This window comes from Jatropha curcas, chromosome 2, assembly GCF_041381405.1.
Source record: "Jatropha curcas cultivar XTBG-Jc1 chromosome 2, XTBG_Jcur_1.0, whole genome shotgun sequence".
NCBI lineage: Eukaryota > Viridiplantae > Streptophyta > Magnoliopsida > Malpighiales > Euphorbiaceae > Jatropha > Jatropha curcas.
The window spans coordinates 21,732,574-21,754,822 of NC_143152.1; the positions used below are offsets into that span (position 1 = coordinate 21,732,574).

The following is a 22,249-nucleotide window of genomic DNA, read 5'->3' on the forward strand; positions in this document are numbered from 1 at the left end:
GCCCAGCCCATGCACTTTAGCACGCCCGTGCTAAAGCTAAAGAAAATCAAGTGGAGAGCCAAGGGATAGCACGGCTATCCCGTGCTAAAAGGCACGCCCGTGCCCAAAAGAACCTCAGGGCGTGTTTGCCTAGCACGCCCATGATAAAGTCCATCTTGGAAGGACAGAGCCTAGCACGCCTTAGCCGTGCTAGGGCGCACGCCCGTGCCACAAAGATTCTTCTAAACGTGTTGCATAGCACGGCCCGTGCTCAGCCATTCATAGTTCCAGACTATAGCACGCCCAAGCCATGCTAGATAGCACGCCCGTGCTTCTAAAGACAGACCTGACGTGAACTAAAAACGCAAATCAATCCTTTTCTCACATGGGCCCACCTCAAATAGTTTCCTAGACGTACTAAACAAGATCTAGACCTATTTAGGAAGAGAAAAGAGTCCTAACTAAGAAGAATTCGAAGGCCTAAATAGTCATGATCTCCTAAAGAAGATTTTGTACTTAATAAGGATTCTATTTCCTAAACGGAGTCAGATTTTCCTCCAGGAGATCTATATAAAGAGGGGAGCTTTTCATTGTTGGGATATCTCGAAATTGAGTAGTTTTCTACATAGTTCTCTCTCTCTCAAAGGTCTCAAGCATCCAAGATTTGTGCCAAGATTCAAGGAAGCCATCCACATAGCTGTTACCTAGTTTTTATCTCTAAACTCTTAATCTTGTTCTTCTTTTCATTGTTCATCACTGATTATGAAGAATTATTCAAGTATTATTGAGTTTTATTTACTTACTATGTCTAGCTAAATTCTTATACTAGGGATTTGATGTAACTTAATTCGATTCCAATTTATAATATTAGATTTGCTTTTCATTGTTCTTGTTATAATTTATTATTGAGCTTAAAGCTTCCAGGCAGAGTTTCTCCCCTGGATTGAATTATTTCATTAATCACTATTGGGAGAAGGGTTTTTGATATGAAAAAGGTAATAAATCACTTGAGAATAATAACTTGATGCGGAAGCTATATGGTTTGACTCAAGGGGGGTTTTCATAAGTTAATGATCTTAGGTTATGAATTCACAAAACAACCATAAGACTTAATAATTTAATTTATGTTTGATTGCGCTATTGGAAGATAGGTAATTAGATTAGATTAGAATAGCTAATAATAATACATTGAGAGAGCTTGTTAGTGATTTTAGGGTTGTTTCCCCTACTTGAACAATTAAAATTGATTAAGAAACTAATAAAATAAATTGGATAGAATTAAGTGAAATCAAATTCCCTAGTAGTTTAAATCCTTGATTTCTTTTCACCTAAATTTTGTTGCTCGATCTCTTTCTGTTTTTATTTTCAAATTTACTTTCCTTATAACAAATCTCTCTTATTGTCGTTTAAATAATAATAGGTTAACATAATTTTGGTACTTGATATACAATCCCTGTGGATACGATACTGTTGACGCGTGATTTTATGCCTCCACCTGACCCAATGATGATATGAGGACAAGGGACAAGGTATCACGATAAACCAGAAGTGTTTGAACCAAAAATTGAATCAAACCGCCCAAAGGAGCTTGACCCGTGTTAGGCCTGCGTCACACAGCTAGTACCTGTGTGACGGCACTCTTAGATGCGTCACGCAGCTCTAACAGGACTGACACCTCTGGCGCGCGCCCGTGCAATGGCCTGCACTGTTTGTATGGATACGCGGCAACTGTACGAAAAGTAAGTCGAGTCACGCAGGTTTATGGGTGCGTCACGCAGCTTCTACCCGCGTGACGCAACTGCCCTGTTGCCCTAGCCATATAAATACAACATTTCACAGCAAAAACGGGACTTTTGACATTTTCTCTGATTCTTGGCTCTAAAAAAATTGAAAAGCTTTAACGTAAGTTTACAAAAACGACTAGGGTTTTCTTCCCCAAGAACTCAAGTGAGTAAACTTGAGGAAGATCAAACCATTAGACATTTTTGGTTTTGGAAATCAAAAGAAAAACAAAAAAAAAAAAAAAATAAAGAGAGCAAAAGAGAGAAAAGATAAAAGAAAAACATTTGCTTGATAACCACGCTTCTGGAATCGTGATACAACATCTCTGAACTAACTTCAGTGCATGCAATCCTCAAATTTGAGGGCTAGGTAACGATTCTAACTTCTCTTTTTCATTTCTAATATTCTATCTCTTAAAAATCTCATTTTCCTAGTATTTGGTTAATTTGGTATTGGTTAAACGCCATTTTGCCCATTTCTAAGTATTTCTGAGCTGTGTTAAACCACTGTTAACAAAAAAGAAACATAAAAAAGGTAGTTTGAAAGGTAGTTGCGGACCAGAGCAGTCGCGTCACGCAGCTACTACCTGCGTGACGCGGCTGTTCATGTCCAAAAGTCTTTGATTCGGACTGGACCACCTGCGTGATGCAGCTATTTGTATACCCAATATACTTTTATCCTCATATTTGTATTTAATATGATATCTTGAATAAATAATCAATAAAGTTGAGGATTTGGAATAAGTCACAAACAGTTCCGTCACGTAGGTAGGAGTTCCGTCACGCGACTGTTCTCCATAGAACACTCGCGTGACGCGACTGTTCCAAGTTCCAGTAATATGATAGAGTTCTGTCACGCGACTGTTCTTCATAGAACAGCTGCGTGACGCAACTTTTATGGGTTCCAGAATAAAGGACAAGAGTTGCGCCATGCGACTGTTCTTCCATAGAACACCCGCGTGACGCGACTGTTTCCTAGTTTCAATTTATTTTTGTTATTTTGTTTTAATTTCATTTCATTAAGTAGATTTTAATCCTAACTCGGAAAATGATCAATTATGGGCAAATTGAGTCTTAATCAAACTAAATCAATTAATTATTGATGATTATGAGATTTTTAGGATTTATTTCTTATTGTTTATCATTAATTATATTATTAAATTCGGTTTGTGGCCCGCCTTTAACCATAAGGCAAGAGCGGGTCTTTTTATCTTTATTTGATATGTATTATGGGTGGATGATGGATATGATGATTTATTTATGAATGGATGCAATGGATGAATTTATTTGGGACGATTAAATAATTTTCCACATAGGAACTCGGTTCGATTTGTTCGGGTTGGGTTTAAATAATTGGCTTTTCTAAAATAAAATCAATTAGAAATTGCAGGTTAAAAGAGGCCGGTCTTCCGGGCGTCGGCTTCCAACGGGCCGACGTACCTAATTCCCTTACCTAGAATCGTACTTGGTACGCCTGACCAGTTTCTTTAAATAATTCGGCCTTAAATAAAATTGGGTTTAAAATGGAGTCATTTAATAAAATTAAAATAAAAACGGTCCCATTGCTGAAAAAATGGGCGGCGACTAAAAATCATTTTTAAGACCGATTTATCGGCATCGTTTATCCAAAAAGAGGTTTTTTTATCACCACTTTTCCAAAATAAACATTTAAAATACATATCAAAACAAATAAAAACTTTTGATTTTCTCCGGGGGGAAAAACAGTTTGGCGACTTCATTGGGGATTTTGCACCCACTAATCCCCGGTTGTTTTTAATAAACAATGTAGTGGTTGCAATTAGGAATTGACTCTAAGCCTACTTTTCTAAATAAAATTGGTTAGAAAAGCCGATGGAAAATTATTAATCGTCCGTATGTGTTTAATTACTTTCTTTTTCCTTCATAGGATTTTTGCATTCATTCGCATTTCTCTCTTCTCACCTCATTCTACCCGTACTACCCTTCGGTACTGGTGTTAAGTTTGACGGTGGATCTAGCCTAAACCTCGCGTTTTAGGTGCATCCATCCGAGAATTAACATTACTACCAACCGTAAGCCTAGTACCTCAAAGGTGCGTCAAAAGGAGTAGGCCCAACAAAGCCCGAATCCTGTTTGCGGAACCCAGACTTTGTTAACCCAATAAGACCAAAGCCAATGCACATAGATAAAAGCCTTAGTTACTTCCCCTAAGGTGCACCCGATTCTGTTTGCTGTTGTTATACCGCATTCATTTCTGAGAGTTAATATCGTCAATCTCAAAACCCCCTGTTGGTTGTCGAGATTAGACCAATTCCTAGGAAACAGATGTCGGAATTTATACCAACGGAATTCGTGTGTGGAAGAAATAAGGTTGGAAGGCATGCATTTCCCAAACTCCCGTTCCCCTGTTTGATATAAACTGTACATATGTTGTGGCATTCATGCACATGTAACTTTTTTCTTTTTCAGCCTAATGTTCGGTATGGACATTTGACCTTGATTTTAAGACTGGATTTCAAATTCTTTTTGAATAATATTATGCAATCGCTTATAGTGAATCGATACCCGAAAGAAAAGGGAGATATAAGGGGGTTGTGATTCCTTTGTATTTTTACATTTCTCGCATTATCTGAAAATAAGTGAGAGATTAGAAAATTTGTAACAGAATAAAATGAAAATCCTGCTTGGGGCCATATGTTCCAAGGTAAAAAGTAAGGATACATAAAATACGCAATAACAAAATAATAAAATCCCGCTCGAAAATTCTTTCATTCCGAGGCAAAAGTTAGGGATTTGAGAGAAAATGGTCGATCGAAAATCCAAAAGGAACGGTCGACGACAGATAATGTTCGAAATGCTTAAATACAAAATAAGTTATTGTTATATTATTCATACCGAATTTTTGGTCCAGTCGCTGAACTCGAGATCTTATTTCCATGCTGGCTTTAGCACATTAGAAATGCATTTTTCATCCTATGTGCTTTCATTTTCGCATGCATACATGCAGGACCCCCCTTTAACCCAGAATTTTTTTTATCAGAATTGATCCTTCCTAGGAAACTGCTTCGAGAGTTTGGCACCGACGTCCTGGTCAGCGTCTACTCAGAACATCCCCAATCCCCGAGTTCATCTCGATCAGTTCAGTAAACTATCCAAGTTCATCAGATTCAGAGCCCGACTCAGATTCAGTAGAAATGGCAGATGATATAGGGGGTGAGCCCGGGTTTTCACAAGCTCAGATGAGGACCATCGCTCAGATTGTGGCCGCTGCTCTCGCTCAAGACAGGGCTCAAAACCAAAATACTCCCCCTTCTAGCAGCTAGCCTGTGGTTGAAGAGAGGCAAGTGCCCGACCCTATGTCAGATAATCAGACTTCTGTGGGAAACGCCACACCTGTTGAGAATGATGTTCTCAAGCAACTGGTTGAGCTGAAGGAAAGATTTGACAAAATGACTACAATGAAGGAAAAAGAGCCAGTCACTAATTTTCACATCACTGAGTATGTTTTGCACCCGACCAGCTCGGCCTCATTTAAAACATTCAAGCATTCTATATTTGAAGGAGACAATGATCCTCGTTCTCACCTATCCGAATTCCTCTGAGTCTCTCAGATGAACCGATACAACGAGGAAGATGTTTTGCGTGCATTTTCGCAAACACTACACAAAGACTACCAGAGATGGTATGATGGTCTAGATGAAGAGGTGCAGAAGAATTGGATCAAGTTGCAGACCGCTTTCCTTAAACACTTCAAGACTGACGAGAGTGACGAGTTTGGCTTGCGCGACTTGGAAAGCTTAAGACAGGGGAAGGATGAAAGCTTTTCTGATTACTATAGGAGGTGGAGAACGAAGCTGTATAGAGTTCAGACAAGATCGAAGGATAAAGAATTGATCCGTATCTTCAGTAGGAGCCTGTTGCCCTTCTTCAAGGAAAGGATGTTAACCCAACCTCTCACCGATTTTGCTCTAGTTCAAAGCGCTGGCCTGAACATAGAAGAGTTGTATAAGGAAGAAAAGAAAAAGAACAGAGGGTTTGGCAACTACCGAACTTCTTATGGTGAAAGAGGTGCCGGGGGCAGTAATCAGAACCAGTCGGGGAACAGTAATGCCATAGTGGGGGCAGTTAATGAGAGAGCCAGAAGAGAATTCACAGATTTAGGCAGACCTTTGAGCATAGTGCTAAGGTCATGCATCAAGAACGGAGTGTTGTCAAAGCTGCCAGTCGATCCAACTAAGCCTGTGCGAGGGAGGTACATGGACAGAAATTGTGATTATCATCAGTGCAAAGGGCATTCAACTGATGAATGTTTCAAATTGAGGCATGATATTCAAGATTTGATTGACAGTGGGAAGATTACCAAGCCTTCAGACAAGAATAAGCCAAGCACCAAGAACAACCCGCTTCCCCAATATCAGTATAATTATCCCTCCTGTAAGACTCAGTCAGGTGGATCGGTCAATGCAATCGGGAGTGGATTACCAGAAGAGGTAGTATTGGCTGAAGCAGAATGGGAAGAGCGGATGTGTGCCATGTTGAACATATGAGATGACTGTAGTAGTGATGAGGAAGAGAAGATGCCAGTGAAGATCAAGATCGAGAAAAGCATCACGGTGAAAGTGGGTGATGTACCTGAAGATGAAGATGAGCAACTACAGCTTGCCATTCAAAAGAGCTTAGCTGATCAAGAAGAACAGTGGTACTATAGCAGTGAGGAGGAAGTGAACAAGGTAGGTGTTCAGAGTTTGACCCGGAGTGGGCGAGTATACAATCCCGAGAGTAGCATGTAGGCTAAGGGGAAAGAGGTTGCTGTTGGCGGAATGAAGAAGAGAACGACAGAGAAAGGCGAAGAAGAGCCAAAAGAAAAGAAGAAAGAGGAAGAGGTAGTAAAAGGACAGAAGAAGGCTATTGAGGTTGGAGAAAGCAGTCAGAGTAAGGCGCTTAGTGGGGTGACTGCCGGCTCAGTGCTGAGTCAGTTGCAAAGAACAAGAGCTGATATTTCTATATGGGATTTGCTGATCGCATCTAAGGAACATAGGGAAGCTTTACTTGAAGCTATGACTTTTGTCAGAGTGCCAGCGCGAATTCAAAGTGTTGATATGATCAATGTGCTACAACGGAGGATAGGCGAGATCACTTTCTTTGACTCAGACCTTCCACTAGAAGGAAGAAACCACTGTAAGCCGTTGTACATTCAGATCGCCGTCAATGGACGAGATACCCGGAATGTGATGGTGGATAATGGATCGGCACTGTGTGTATGTCCGCAAAAGATGCTATCCAAATTTAAAATTGAAGAGTCTGAACTCGAACCATCAAATATGGTGGTCAAAGCTTATGATAATACTATGCGGAATGCAAAAGGGACTTTTAAAGCAAAGATATCCACGGGAGCTGTGGAAAGTTGGGTAGATGTAGTTGTGCTTGACATCTTAGCCAATTATGCTCTTTTGCTAGGAAGACCATGGCTACACCCTTTAGGCGCAGTTCCGTCCACTCTGCACAGAAAAGTAAAAATTCCGTGGGGTACGGATGTGGTGACAGTCAACGCGCAAGAGGATCTGAGTGTGGCAACAATGGAAGGTTTAGAGCTGGCAATACCGTTAACAGGTTCTCAGGTGGCAGTAATCGATGTGCCCCCCACCAAGAACAAAAGCGCAGTGAATAGAATGAGTCCTTTCTCTAGGAAAATGATGAAGAAGATGAATTGGCAATACGACAAGGGTCTAGGCCGGGAGTTGCAAGGAAGGTTTGAGCCTCTCTCATTGGCATTGGGACAACAAGACAAGCGCGGATTGGGCTATTCTGAAAATAGAAGGAAAGAAAAATATGAGGTTCAGTCTCCAATCAGAGCGTCGAATGTGAATCAGATCTTCTTTGTTCCACAAGCTGAAGGGGAATTTCAGAGTAGGGGAAAGACCTACCCCGGTTTGGAGATATTTATGACTGATTATGAGGAGAAGCTAATCAAGTCGCCCGAACCTTCCTTAGAACAGCTGGTGGATGGGACTGAGTTTATGGTGGGTATGACACAAGCAAGCACTGAATCTGATTGGTTGAAGAAGATATTCGAGTTTGAAGACTTTCTGGGGATTGGGGATGAAACTTCCAAGTTGGCGCAAGAGCAAAAGGCCAAGGCGCGCATCCTATAGTCAGTTCTAGCTGCCGAAGACGCCGAAGAGGCGGAGAGGAAGGCATTGGAGGCGAAGCTAGCTGAAGAGAAGATAGAAGCTACCCCAGAGGAAGAAGAAGAGGTTGCGAATGCCGATGAAGTGGTCCAGGCAATAAAAGACACTTGTAATGAATGTATTGAACAGGCAATTAATCCTGTATTTTGCTTTTCTGATGCTTGTTTTGAGAACAATATGGATGGTTTTCCTCTTTTATTTCAATCAATGGAAGTGAACTTTGACTATTTGTTTTCTTGTTTTCCTAATTGTCACATTCATGGCATTGATTATACCACGCGCATATTTGACATAAATGCATTGCATCATTTTGCATTTAACTTAAGCACCACTGAAGATCCTAAAATAATCGAAATCGGATCAGACTTTAAACCTGAACTCAGACAGGATCTTCAAGAATGTATCAAAAGAAATTCAGAGGTGTTTGCCTGGAGCTATGCGGACATGCCAGGGATCGACAGATCAATTGCAGAGCACTTCATTCCTACTGATCCGAGAGTTAAGCCGGTAAAACAGAAAAGTAGAAGGGTCAGACCAGAATGGCAAGACAAGATCAAAGCGGAAGTCCAGAAGTAGTTGGATGCAGGATTCTTAGAAGTAGTACACTATCCGGAATGGTTGGCTAATATAGTCCCGGTGCTCAAAAAAGATGGGAGGATAAGGGTCTGTGTCGACTACAGGGATTTGAATAAAGCCTCACCTAAAGATGACTTTCCACTTCCGCACATAGATGTTTTGATAGACAGCGCTGCCGGAATGGGATGTTATTCTATCATGGACGGATTCTCCGGATATAACCAGATACTGATGGCTTTAGTGGACAAGCATAAGACTGCCTTCACCACAGACTTTGGAACATTTTGCTATAGAGTGATGCCATTTGGATTGAAGAACGCCGGGGCAACATACCAGAGAATGGCTACGACTTTGTTTCATGATATGATCCATAAAGGGTTAGAAGTATATGAGGACGACATGGTGATCATGACAAAGACACAGGAAGAACACGCAGAGATGTTGGAAAAGTTCTTCGCACGGGTCAAGCAGTACAACTTGAGACTCAATCCCAAGAAATGCGTATTTGGAGTAACAAAGGGGAAGTTGTTAGGTTTCGTTGTAGGACCTAATGGGATTGAGGTTGACCCCGACAAAATAAAAGCCATTCAGGACATGGAACCGTCGAGAACAGAACGGCAGGTGAGAAGCTTCCCGGGTAAAATTCAGTACATCAGCAGGTTCATTTCGAGGTTATCCATCACCTGTGCTCCAATTTTCAAGCTACTGAAGAAGAATCAGCCAGTCAAGTGGAACGAGGACTGCCAGAAGGCCTTTGACCACATAAAGAAATACTTGATGAATCCACCAGTGCTTAGTTCACCAAGACCAGGAGAACCTCTAATCTTTTATCTATCTGTAGAAGATGTAGGAGTTGGAGCAATATTGGTACAGCCGGACGCCGTTGGAGTAGAAAAGGCCATCTATTACATTAGCAAGAAACTATTGCCTATAGAGGAGAAGTATAACTTGGTGGAGAAAACATGCATGGCAGTAGTATGGTCGATAAAGAAGTTGAGGCCTTACTTTGATTCCTTCAAGGTCACTTTTGTCTCCAAGATTGATCCTCTGAAGTATTTGCAGAAAACGCCTACTCTAGAGGGACGGTTGTCTAAGTGGTTAATTCAGATGTCTAGCGTGGATGCAGAGTTTATAACGAAGAAAACGGTCAAGGGTTGGGCTGTAGCAGAATTCTTGGCAGAAAATCCAATTGCAAGTGATGAACCTTGGGAATTGGAGTTTCCGGATGAGTACCTACTATGCATCGAAACAGGAGCTTGGACATTGTACTTTGATGGATCAGCCAACAGAAATGGAGTCGGAGCTGGTATCGTAATCGAAGCACCTAATGGCGAGGTTACCACGATGTGCAAGAGGCTGTTGTTCCCGGTCACTAATAACATGGCGGAGTATGAAGCATGCATCATGGGGATGGAAGCTCTCCTTGCATCCGGTGCTAAGAAGGTCGGAGTAATAGGAGATTCGTTATTGGTTATTGAACATGCTAACGAGAGATGGAAGATAGAAGAAGAAAGATTAAAGCCCTATGTCGAGTACTTGTTAAAAAAGGCAGCACTATTCGACGAGATCACTTTCACTCACATAGGAAGAACCTGTAACAGAATTCCAGACGCCTTGGTAAACTTAGCGTCGGCTTGGCAGGATTTGAGTAAAGTTCCGAAAAAGCCATTTATCATTACCGCAGCCAATATCCCGTGTTATAAAGAACATTTTGTGAATCAGGTAGAATCGGAGGAAGAACCATGGTTCACGGATATCCTGAGGTACATGAAAGACGGTACTTTTTCTGATAATGCTACGAAGGAAGACCGTGCAGTTCTCAGAAAAATGGCTCTGAATTATGTTCTGGCCGATGGTGAACTCTACAGAAGAGCTTGGGATGGAATGTTGCTGAGATGTGTGAGCAAGAGAGAGGGAGAAGACATAATGAGGAAGGTGCATGAAGGAGTCTGCGGTACTCATTTAAGCGACATGAGCTTAGCAAGAAAAATCATGAGGCTGGGTTATTTTTGGGTGAAGATGGAAGGTGATTGTGTTTGGTATGTGCGGCATTGCAAAGTTTGCCAATACCATGACAATAAAAGCCACTTACCTGCTGTTGAACTCCACCCGACAACTCCTTCCTGGCCCTTTTCTGCATGGGGTATAGACGTCATTGGCAAAATCTCACCAGCAGCATCCAATGGCCATCAGTATATATTGGTTGCAGTTGACTACTTCTCTAGATGGATTGAGGCTCAATCTTACAAAACCTTAACCGCCAAACATGTGGCTAGATTCATTGAACAGAACATTTTCTGTCGCTATGGTGTTCCCCATCACATAGTTACAAATAATGGCTCTCACTTTCAGGCAGACGTTGGCCAATTGCTTTATAGATACAAGGTTGAGCATCATCATTCTTCTCCTTATCGCCCTCAGGCTAATGGTGCAGTAGAAGCTGCGAATAAGGAGATCAAAAGAATCCTGTTAAAGATGTGTGAAAGGTACAGAAGCTGGGCTGAGAAACTTCCTTTCGCGCTCTGGGGGCATCGCACTACATTCAAATCAGTAAACGAAGCTTCTCCTTTCGAACTTGTATACGGAATGGAGGCAGTGTTACCGATAGAGCTCGAAAAGAAGTCTCTCAGGGTTTTGGTAGAAGCTGGTCTGACCGAAGAGGAATGGGTTAAGAAGAGATATGAAGATCTGGCGCTCTTAGACGGGAAAAGACTGAATGCTCGATTCCAGGATCAAATGAGAAAAAGAGGAATTGCTCGTTTCTACAATAAACGAGTACATCCAAGGGCCTTAAAGAACGGAGATTTGGTATTGATCAGATTATTGGATCATGAAGCCCAACATCATCCTGGTGGGAAAATTTAAACCCAACTGGCATGGACCGTTCAGAATTCATAAACTATTAGCAAAAGGCGCCGCTGAATTGGTCACTATGGAAGGAGAATCTATCAATCGAATCGTCAATCAAGACCAAATGAAGAAATTCTATATCTGAAATGATGATTTCGATTAAAAAAAAAAATGCTAAGTTGAGAACCCGAAAGGGCGGCTTAGGTAAAAATTAAGCTCGCTAGGTTGAAAACCCGAAAGGGCGGCCTAGGCAAAAATTAGAGCATAATAAAATAAAATTTTCAGGATCAACGCGTGGTGCTTAGTTTAAATGCAAAATTCATGCCATGCGTTCGTGATAAATGTGTGATTGGTTGCTCAACACCATCAACTTGACTCGAAGGAGAATAGAAAATCGAGTAGTTAGAGCAAATGACCATTGTATTAAAATAAATTCTTTTTACTTCTGTATAATGTTGAAAAGAAGTGAGATCAATAAAGGATTTGAATTTCAAAATTTTCTCACTGTTCCGGGGTTATGGTAAAAGGATGCAAAACCTTCCTCTCCGCTTACTTAATCCAAGATCGACTCATTTGATCTAAGATGTCACGACTGTTGGCCCTGCTTAAACAATGAACTCTTTTAAGACATTGATCAGAGGGACGAGCACCATTTTCTCAGTGATTTCCCTGGAAAGATCAATATAAAACCACGAATAAAGCTTAGCACTTGCATAGGTTCATGCATACATAAAGGAGTTACATTTGTTATTTTTGTTTGATTTGTGCAAGTAATAAAACAGTCGCTCCATTCTTTGTTGTTTCCAAACACAAGCTTTTATCTTTACAGAACAACCTTTATTTTATGAGTTGTCATTTATTGACCCAAGGGTAGGAGGCCCAAATAACTAACACGACAAATGATTCCAAAGGAAAAAGTTTGTTGTATGTTGTTGATTCATGTGTGCAGGAAGCAGAAATTAATAAAGGCAGAGCCATCAAGGTCATTAATTGAAAGAAAAGCAGATACATTTAAATAAAAGCTCATGGCCCGGGTACAAAAAGGAAAAGAAAAGACAACAATTTATTCTAGTAGGGCCTATCAGTAAGGGCCAGTCCTCACAGGGCACGACATCATTGTGGGGTAAAGAACCAGTTGACATATGCGGGTGTCAAGGCATCCTGCATCGCTCCTTCATCTAAATACATAGTGTTTCAATTTCGCCAACGGTCAGCCAAACTGGTCAACAGATGTGATGTTATTAGACCGCTTTCGAAGTTATGGATTCGGGGAACATGCTGTATCACCCCATACTGACGGCTGATCCTGTCAGGAAAATAGGCCATGGAACGGTCTAGACTGGCATACAACACATAGTTGAGATTCATACTTCCAGTCGTGACCAATCTAATTCTCCACCAGGGACAAATCCATAGAATTGTGGGGTTATCCCCCAAAGTCGAAGTGTCCTCGAGTCCGAGACCGAAAGTTGGCAGGACCATAGGTTGGAATCAAATGAGCAGGGACCGGAAGAAGCAGACTTAACTTGTCTAAAGCCTAGGCCTGCAGCAATATTGGACGACCACGATGATGAATATTGAAATTGGTGATATGAAGGGCAATATCCCTCACCCAGCACATCGTTTCTCCCATGATCATCATGAAGACAGTACGACGATACAACTACATGTCACGAACTACTGTCAGAAGTCGGAAATCTCCAATTCCGGGTTGACGGTTCTTTAGGACATATACATTCAGCAACAAGAAGCAACAAGCTCGAATCCAAGAAGGATCCACATTCATGGACAGAACCTTGTTGAGAAAGGGCTCTAAAGGTAGACCCTGGTCCGTGTCTATGCCATCAGGGAAATAAACAGGACATAAGGCCATAATCTCAGCTATATTATACCTAGGACCTGGGGGCAAAGCCGGAGTCTCGTCTTGATCAGGGTGATGATCCATCACGGCACAAATTTCCTCGTAGGTTGGAGTCACTTCAGAGTCTTCAAACCGGAAGACCATCGTGTTCGGATTAAAATGAGTAATGAGCCAAGACAAGAAGCCATGATTAGGTTTTAGGTCTTTTAAATACGTTAACCAGGCAAGTTGATCCATAGGGGGAATCTGCCACAAGTCATCAGAGATGGATTGGACAAAGGATGAGACTTGGCTTCTGAAGGCCATGAAAAAGGGATTATCTAAGAAATTGATCTGCTTTGAATGATTGGATGCGAAGGAAGAGTGAAATGAAATGCCCATTTATAGCAGGGTAAAAGGACCGGTGAGTGAAGTATTGTTATCACTTGACTTAATGCCCACTGTCAAGAGTAGTTGAAAGGACATTCATGTATGGACTACTTGGGTTGGTGAGCATTTAAATCCGCACTAACCAATAAGAAGGACGATTTGTACAACAAGGAGGTTGAATCTTTATTACCGCGTTAATCGCCCTGCCAGGTAAGTGATACGATCCACTGTTGTTTGGTGATTGATTTTTGTAGTATTTCATTTTAAGTCCCTTATGTTATTCTTTCTTTATTTCAATTTATTTCATTCATGTTATTTATAATAACAAATCGGTCCATGGACCACTAACAAGGTGCACCGTTTTTGCAAACAAAAGGGACACCGTCCTCTTTTTGTATTTTTGTATTTGTGTTTTATTTTTGCAGGAACAAGACTTCGCAGTTGTAAAATATAAACACACACAACAATAAAAAATGTGTATAAATAAAAAGAAAATAAAAATAAATAACTGTACAACCATCCAAAAAATAATGAAAAACTAATAAATGTTCAAAATGCTAAAAATGTCCAAAAATGGAGGAGACGTGGAGTAGGACTACCGCCGCCTGCAGCTCGGACCAACAACAGTCGGATGAGGTGGAGACGGTGGTGCACCATCGGAAGAAGAGCCATCCTCATCCTCATCAGAAGAATCGAGCGGGATGCCCTCAACCTCTAGTCTCGTTCGAAGCCGCTCCACCTCTGCCTGAAGCCGGCTCACGGCACTGGACTGACGAGACTGATGCCTCTGCAGCCTACCGTTCTCCAGCTCCTGTAAAAGCAGACATATGTAAGAAAGTTTACCAGATAATAAGAAGCAAAAAAGGGGTAGACATGTGTAAAGTTCATACCAACTCGTGCCGCTCGGAGTAGAGCCGACCAATGTAAGATCGGGCAAACCCGAACCGCTGGCAGATCTCCTGGTATCTCTGGGCCGGCACCTGCAAACAAGGAATATCTAGTAAAAGACTACTCAGGTAAAATGCTTCTAACTTTGTAAATTCGGTTTATGACTTACGTGTGTAGCGTGCTCAGGGTCCAGCTGCACCGGTGGAGGAGCCTGTCGAAGATCAGCAGGGATGATGATGCCAGATCTAAGGCCTAGACCAGGATCTAGCACTACCTCCATACCAGGTGGGAACGGCACGTCACCCAGCACTACACCGGTCGGTCCAGCCGGAGTCGCCGCGCCACCGGCCTCAGCCGCTGCCTTAGCTCGTGAAAATAGCGATAACAGTAAATAAGGCAGAAGATCAGATGAGTTACCTGGGTGTACTCGAGGACCTCAGGAAGCCGCGCCTGCATCCGAGAGGCAAAGTAAGAGGGGAAGTCGCCGGCGGACAGGAAATTGTTCGCCGAGAAGCCTCTGTACTCTACCTCCAAGTCCTCCCGGGTCAAGCCCTCCAGCAGACACATATGCCGAGGGGGAGCATGAGGCACCCTCTGCTGTGATGGAACTACCGGAGTGTTGAAAACTCTCTCTCCAAGGAAGTAGTGGTCGGCCCAATATCCCCGCATCAGCAGCCTCGACCGGGTGTGCAACTCAGCCACCTCCCGGCCCGGATAGGTCCTCCAGGCCTCGTAATCCCATGGAGTCAGGGACAGCTACAAAAGAAGGAGAAATCAGTATTTGTTGTGTATAAAAAAAAAAGAAAGAAAGAAAAATAAGCTAAAGATTCAGAGGTTCTTTCTGTACTCACATCGGACAACTCCCGGTCATTAAGGAAGCTCCGCCAGTACTCGGGATCCTCGCCACTGGTGTAAGTGTGATGGCAGTGGGCCAGATAGCGAGGAATCCTCCTGGTCTCGATGGGAGAGTCACCGCTCGAACCGCCCAGATAGATGCAGTACTCATAGGACCATACCTGCAGTAGAAAAAGTGACGACATCAGTAAGTTAAACAGTTCAGAATGAGAAATAAAAGGCGAAGAGTGAAAGAATGTTACCTCCAAAGGCCGGATGAACAGCCAGTTCGACTCACCGCTACCATGGGTCCAGACATCTAGACCGTGATAGAGATGAGCCAAACCGAGTGTGGCCCAGTCGAAGGACCCGACCTGGCTCAGATCTCGAAGACATTCCAGCACCGCCGGGTCTCCCTTATTCTGGGAGGTGCATAACAGCTGGGACGAGATAATGTAGAATAAGAAGGACCGAGCGGCCTGGTCCCTCTCCTCTCGAGTATACGCAGGAGCAGCAGGTCGGGCCTCCTCCGGCAACTCCCTCCAAGCCTCCAAGCGGGTCCTGATCCTCTTGGCCTAGAACCGGAAGACCGTCTCGTAAGACATGCACCCCTGTACGGTGTACCGGGTCTGCGTAGTAACACCGAGCAAGGAACGGACTAGCTGGGCCCCGAGGGTGGCCGTCTGATACCGACCATCCAGTGGGGGAACCGGGCCAGTGAAGCGCAGGCCAGTAATAGCAGCATAGTCCACGGGCGTGAGAGTCATCTCGCCGAACCCGAATACGAAAGTATGTGTGCAATCGTTCCACCGCTCCATCAATGCATATCGCATAGCGGGCAGGAAACGAGGCTGCGTGCGGTGCAAACCTGCGGCGTAATCTCTGAAGCCTGCAGCGACGACCCGAGCTCACATAGGCGGGTCCAGCAGATCCCAGAAAGTAGAAGCATCAGTAGCCGATCCGCCCGAGCGGGCCTTGCCCAGATTAACCTGTAAGAAAAATTTCGATTTCAATAAATATAAAACTAACAATTGTTCATTTTCTTTTATGGCAGGAAAAATAAAAAAACAAAGTTCGGTTTGAACTGTAGCTGCGTCACGCAACTACAAAGTCGCGTCACGCGCCTACGTAGTCGCGCCACGTAGCTTTGCCCAAGTTGCATACTCAGAAGCACACTTGCGTAGCGCACCTCATCACTCGCGCTACGCCACTCCATAGCTGCGCCACGCAACTGTTTGAAATGTGTGGCCCTAAGAACAGATGCGTCACGCAACCACGAAGTCGCGCCACGCATCTCGCTAGCTGCGTCACGCAAATGTTCAAGACTCTTACACATTGACGAACAGTCGCGTCACGCAACTATTCTTCCAAAGAACAGCTGCGTGATGCCACTGTCGAAGGTACGCAGTAGTTCAATTTCAACCTAATTCCACTATGTTTGTATTGTTTTCATGCCATCTTCAGGGCAAAATCAAGTCGCCTAGGGCTATCAACAATCAAATGTCAACAAACCAAGTTCTAACGCAGTCTAAAGGGATGATTTTAAAGTTCAAAGGCAAGCTAGGGTTTCTGGCGCCTCGAACAGTTGCGTCACGCAACTATTCACACAAGAACAGCTGCGTCACGCAACTGTTCATGGAAGAACAGCCGCGCCACGCAACTCCTACCTGCGTGACGCGACTGTTGACGCAGGCCTAAATACAAAATTACAGTCTTATTTACTACAGCTACGGATCAAAAGCAGTAAAAAACAAAAAGGAGAAAGGAATTTTCTACTTACCTCGGACTGAAAGCCGCGCATCCGGCTCGTCTCGTACCGGACCGGGAACTCCGTACCCGACAATGGCAGAAGCTGCAACAGTCGTGTCCCAGGGGTCAGCGGATTCCGGCTCACCGGCACCGGCTCGCCGTCAAAGGTTGGGATAACGGGTAGGGCCCCGAGGGTCTCCATCTCTCGAGTGTAAGCAGAAGCAGGGATTTCTGAAATCTGAGACATCGTTTTCAGTTGAACAGTTCAGAGAATTTTCAATCGCTTAGGGTTTGTGAATGAGTGAAACTGAATTGGTTATGAAAGAAGTTACTTATAGTAAACAAGCTGGGCCCAAGCCCACTCTTCCAGGCCCAAAAAGAACATCGGGCCCATTATCTCTTTTCAAGCCCAACAGGCCCACACGGCCCATTTCAAAAGCCCACAACGACCCATTCCGGCAACTTGACGTCGATGTGCGCCTCGTACACGTCAGCAATTTTTGTCTACTCATCGCACAGGGGGCAGGACATCAAATTGCGCAGATTAACCTCAGGTGAGTTTTCTTTCGACTACTATATCATAAAAGATATATCTGAAAATGCAGATAACAAATTGTCTGTTAAATCGTTTACGCCAAAATTTTTGCAAAATTTTTCATAAGTAATGCATGGGAACATGTGATGTTCCAATATTTTTCTAACAGAAAGCAAAGTCTGTTCGTACACGGACATTGCTCTCTTTCTTCTGGTGAACAATTTTTCAGGCCAACCGGTGATGGTTTTTCGAAGCTGATAGGTCCTTCTGATTAGTGATGGTGCATTGCGAAGCTAATCAGAACAATTTCAATTTTCGATCAGTGATGTTGTATTGCGAAGCTGTTCGGGACTTCTTCCCCAGTCAATGATGTTGAGTTGCGAAGTTGACCAGGGTAAAATTAACGTCTCTCGAGCCGATCAAACAGAGCCTCAAAGATGCTCTTTCAAAACCGACTAGAGCCGACAAAGCCGATCAAACCGAGCTGAGTAGGTGGCCAGATCAAAGCTCTTCAAGCCGATTAAACCGAGCTTCGAAGACTTTGTTACCAAATCAACATTTTTCGAGCCGATCAAACCGAGCTTCGAGGATGTCTCTTCAGATTCCGTGGAAATCGACGAAGCCGATCAAACCGAGCTGAGAAGGTGACCAAATCTTCAAAACCCTTCAAGCCGATCAAACCGAGCCCCGAAGGTGTCTTCCAAGCCGATTAAACCGAGCTTTGAAGTCATTCACATGTTGGATGGAAACCGACGAAGCCGATCAAACCGAGCTTCGAGAGGATTGCCTGATAGAAGGCGCGTCAATAGACCACTTTAACATTAATCGTTTATACAATTAATGATAAAGTGGGGGGGCAAACTGTTGACGCGTGATTTTATGCCTCCACCTGACCCAATGATGATATGAGGACAAGGGACAAGGTATCACGATAAACCAGAAGTGTTTGAACCAAAAATTGAATCAAATCGCCCAAAGGAGCCTGACCCGTGTTAGGGCTGCGTCACGCAGCTAGTACCTGCATGACGGTACTCTTAGATGCGTCACGCAGCTCTAACAGGATTGACACCTCTGGCGCGCCCGTGCAACGGCCTGCACTGTTTGTATGGATACGCGGCAACTGTACGAAAAGTAAGTCACGTCACGCAGGTTTACGGGTGCGTCACGCAGCTTCTACCCGCGTGACGCGACTGCCTTGTTGCCCTAGCCATATAAATACAACATTTCACAGCAAAAACGAGACTTTTGACATTTTCTCTGATTCTTGGCTCTAAAAAAATTGAAAAGCTTTAACCTAAGTTTACAAAAATGACTAGGGTTTTCTTCCCCAAGAACTCAAGTGAGTAAACTTGAGGAAGATCAAACCATTAGACATTTTTGGTTTTGGAAATCAAAAGAAAAAAAAAAAAAATAAAGAGAGCAAAAGAGAGAAAAGATACAAGAAAAACATTTGCTTGATAACCACGCTTCTGGAATCGTGATACAACATCTCTGAACTAACTTCAGTGCATGCAATCCTCAAATCTGAGGGCTAGGTAATGATTCTAACTTCTCTTTTTCATTTCTAATATTCTATCTCTTAAAAATCTCATTTTCCTAGTATTTGGTTAATTTGGTATTGGTTAAACGCCATTTTGCCCATTTCTGAGTATTTCTGAGCTGTGTTAAACCACTGTTAACAAAAAAGAAACGTAAAAAAGGTAGTTTGAAAGGTAGTTGCGGACCAGAGCAGTTGCGTCACGTAGCTACTACCTGCGTGACGCGGCTGTTCATGTCCAAAAGTCTTTGATTCGGACTGGACCACCTGCGTGATGCAGCTATTTGTATACCCAGTATACTTTTATCCTCATATTTGTATTTAATATGATATCTTGAATAAATAATCAATAAAGTTGAGGATTTGGAATAAGTCACAAACAGTTCCGTCACGTAGGTAGGAGTTCCGTCACGCAGGTAGGAGTTCCGTCACGCGACTGTTCTCCATAGAACACTCGCGTGACGCGACTGTTCCAAGTTTCAGTAATATGATAGAGTTCCGTCACGCGACTGTTCTTCATAGAACAGCTGCGTGACGCAACTTTTATGGGTTCCAGAATAAAGGACAAGAGTTGCGCCACGCGACTGTTCTTCCATAGAACACCCGCGTGACGCGACTGTTTCCTAGTTTCAATTTATTTTTGTTATTTTGTTTTAATTTCATTTCATTAAGTAGATTTTAATCCTAACCCGGAAAATGATCAATTATGGGCAAATTGAGTCTTAATCAAACTAAATTAATTAATTATTGATGATTATGAGATTTTTAGGATTTATTTCTTATTGTTTATCATTAATTATATTATTAAACTCGGTTTGTGGCCCGCCTTTAACCATAAGGCAAGAGCGGGTCTTTTTATCTTTATTTGATATGTATTATAGGTGGATGATGGATATGATGATTTATTTATGAATGGATGCAATGGATGAATTTATTTGGGACGATTAAATAATTTTCCACATAGGAACTCGGTTCGATTTGTTCGGGTTGGGTTTAAATAATTGGCTTTTCTAAAATAAAATCAATTAGAAATCGCAGGTTAAAAGAGGTCGGTCTTCCGGGCGTCGGCTTCCAACGGGCCGACGTACCTAATTCCCTTACCTAGAATCGTACTTGGTACGCCTGACCAGTTTCTTTAAATAATTCAGCCTTAAATAAAATTGGGTTTAAAATGGAGTCATTTAATAAAATTAAAATAAAAACGGTCCCATTGCCGAAAAAATGGGTGGCGACTAAAAATCATTTTTAAGACCGATTTATCGGCATCGTTTATCCAAAAAGAGGTTTTTTTATCACCACTTTTCCAAAATAAACATTTAAAATACATATCAAAACAAATAAAAACTTTTGATTTTCTCCGGGGGAAAAACAGATACTCTTTCACTCTATATTACTTGTTGCGATTTCATACACTAGCGAAAATCACTGTCAAGTTTTTGGCGCCGTTGCCGGGGATTAGCGTTATCAATATCAATACGAATTACCCTATTGTTAATTTAGACATTCTTTTGTTTTATTTAACTTTTCTTTAAGAATTATTTCAGGTGTTTATGCAAATAAGATCAAGTAGGACTGAACCTCTAGTCTTTGATCCGGAAATTGAAAGAACTTATCGTAAGCACAACGCTGCAAGAAGAGCACGTGAAATAAAACCCGAACAACAAGCAGATATGGTCAACGAGAACGAGAACGAAAATGTAAACGAACCTCCACTTCAACATCCAGTCCGCACCTTGCGAGACTACACAACACCTAATCTTAATGGGAAAACCTCGAGTATTACAAGACCTCGGGTGGAAGCTAATAATTTTGAAATCAAACCCGCAATTATCCAAATGCTTTCCACCTCAATCCAATATGAGGGTTTGCCTAGTGAAGATCCTAACGCTCATATCACAAATTTTTTAGAAATTTACGATACCTTTAAACAGAATGGTGTTTCCGAAGATGCAATTAAATTGAGACTTTTTCCTTTCACTCTTAGGTATAAAGCACGATCCTGGTTACAATCATGCCCCACTGGAAGTTTCACAACATGGGAAGAATTAGCCCAAAAGTTCTTAGTAAAATTCTTTCCATCTTCAAAAACCACAAAACTGCGCAATGAGATAATGACATTTGCTCACCATGATCAAGAAAGCTTGTATGAAGCTTGGGAAAGATTTAAGGATTTGTTAAGAAAGTGCCCACATCACAGCTTGCCTAAATGGTTACAGGTACAAATTTTCTATAATGCATTATCTCCTAGTACTAAAATCACTTTAGATGCAGCTGCAGGTGGATCTTTTGAGAAGGGAATTGATGAGGCATATGAATTGATAGAGGAGATGGCAAGCAACAGCCATTACCAAAACAATTCTGAGAGGAAGAGGACTGCAGGAGTCTATGAAATAGACGCCATTACAGCACTTAATGCAAAGGTAGATAACATGGTAAGAAAACTGGACATGTTAACTACTAATCCTGTGAATTCTATTATGCAAGTTTGTGATAGGTGCAATGGACAACATGGGATTGGATAATGCATGATAAATTCTTTGAGTCCGCAAACCTTGGAGCAAGTAAATTATGTGATGAATCAAGGACGGAAAAATTACCCTTACTCCAACTCATATGACAATAGATTGAGGAACCATCCTAATCTGTCCTATGGGAATCCTAACAATGCCTTGAACGGACCACCAGGTTTCCTTCCTCAAGAGAAGAAAACTCATGATGACCTTCTCACTGCCCTTTCTAAATCACACATAGATTTCATGAACGAAACCAGAGAAAACCATAAAATCCAGCAGGCTGCGATAAGAAATTTGGAGATTCAGCTAGGACAATTTGCAAACATGATGGCATCACGACCTCAAGGTACGTTACCTAGCAACACTTATTGACGCATGTTTTTATGCCCCCGCCTAACCCGATGAGGATATAAGGATACGGAATAGAGAATCAGGGTTAACCAGAAGCGTTTTTAAACCAAAAAATTGATTTAAACCAGTTCAAGGAGTCTAACCTGGGCTAGGGTTGCGTCACACAGCTACTACCTGCGTGACGGCACTAGTAGTTGCGTCACGCAACTCTAACCAGGGTGACATCATTTGGACAGGCCCGTGTAACGGTCTGCACTAT

The 22,249-nt window shown here is 42.5% G+C and overlaps 1 non-coding gene across 1 annotated transcript; it reads right to left on the minus strand.

The window, feature by feature from the left end:
- Positions 1-21,219: 21,219 nt before the first annotated feature.
- On the minus strand, positions 21,220-21,326 carry LOC149498388 (small nucleolar RNA R71). Its single transcript, XR_016319867.1, has one exon. It is a non-coding gene; the product is annotated as a small nucleolar RNA R71 (small nucleolar RNA).
- Positions 21,327-22,249: the final 923 nt, after the last annotated feature.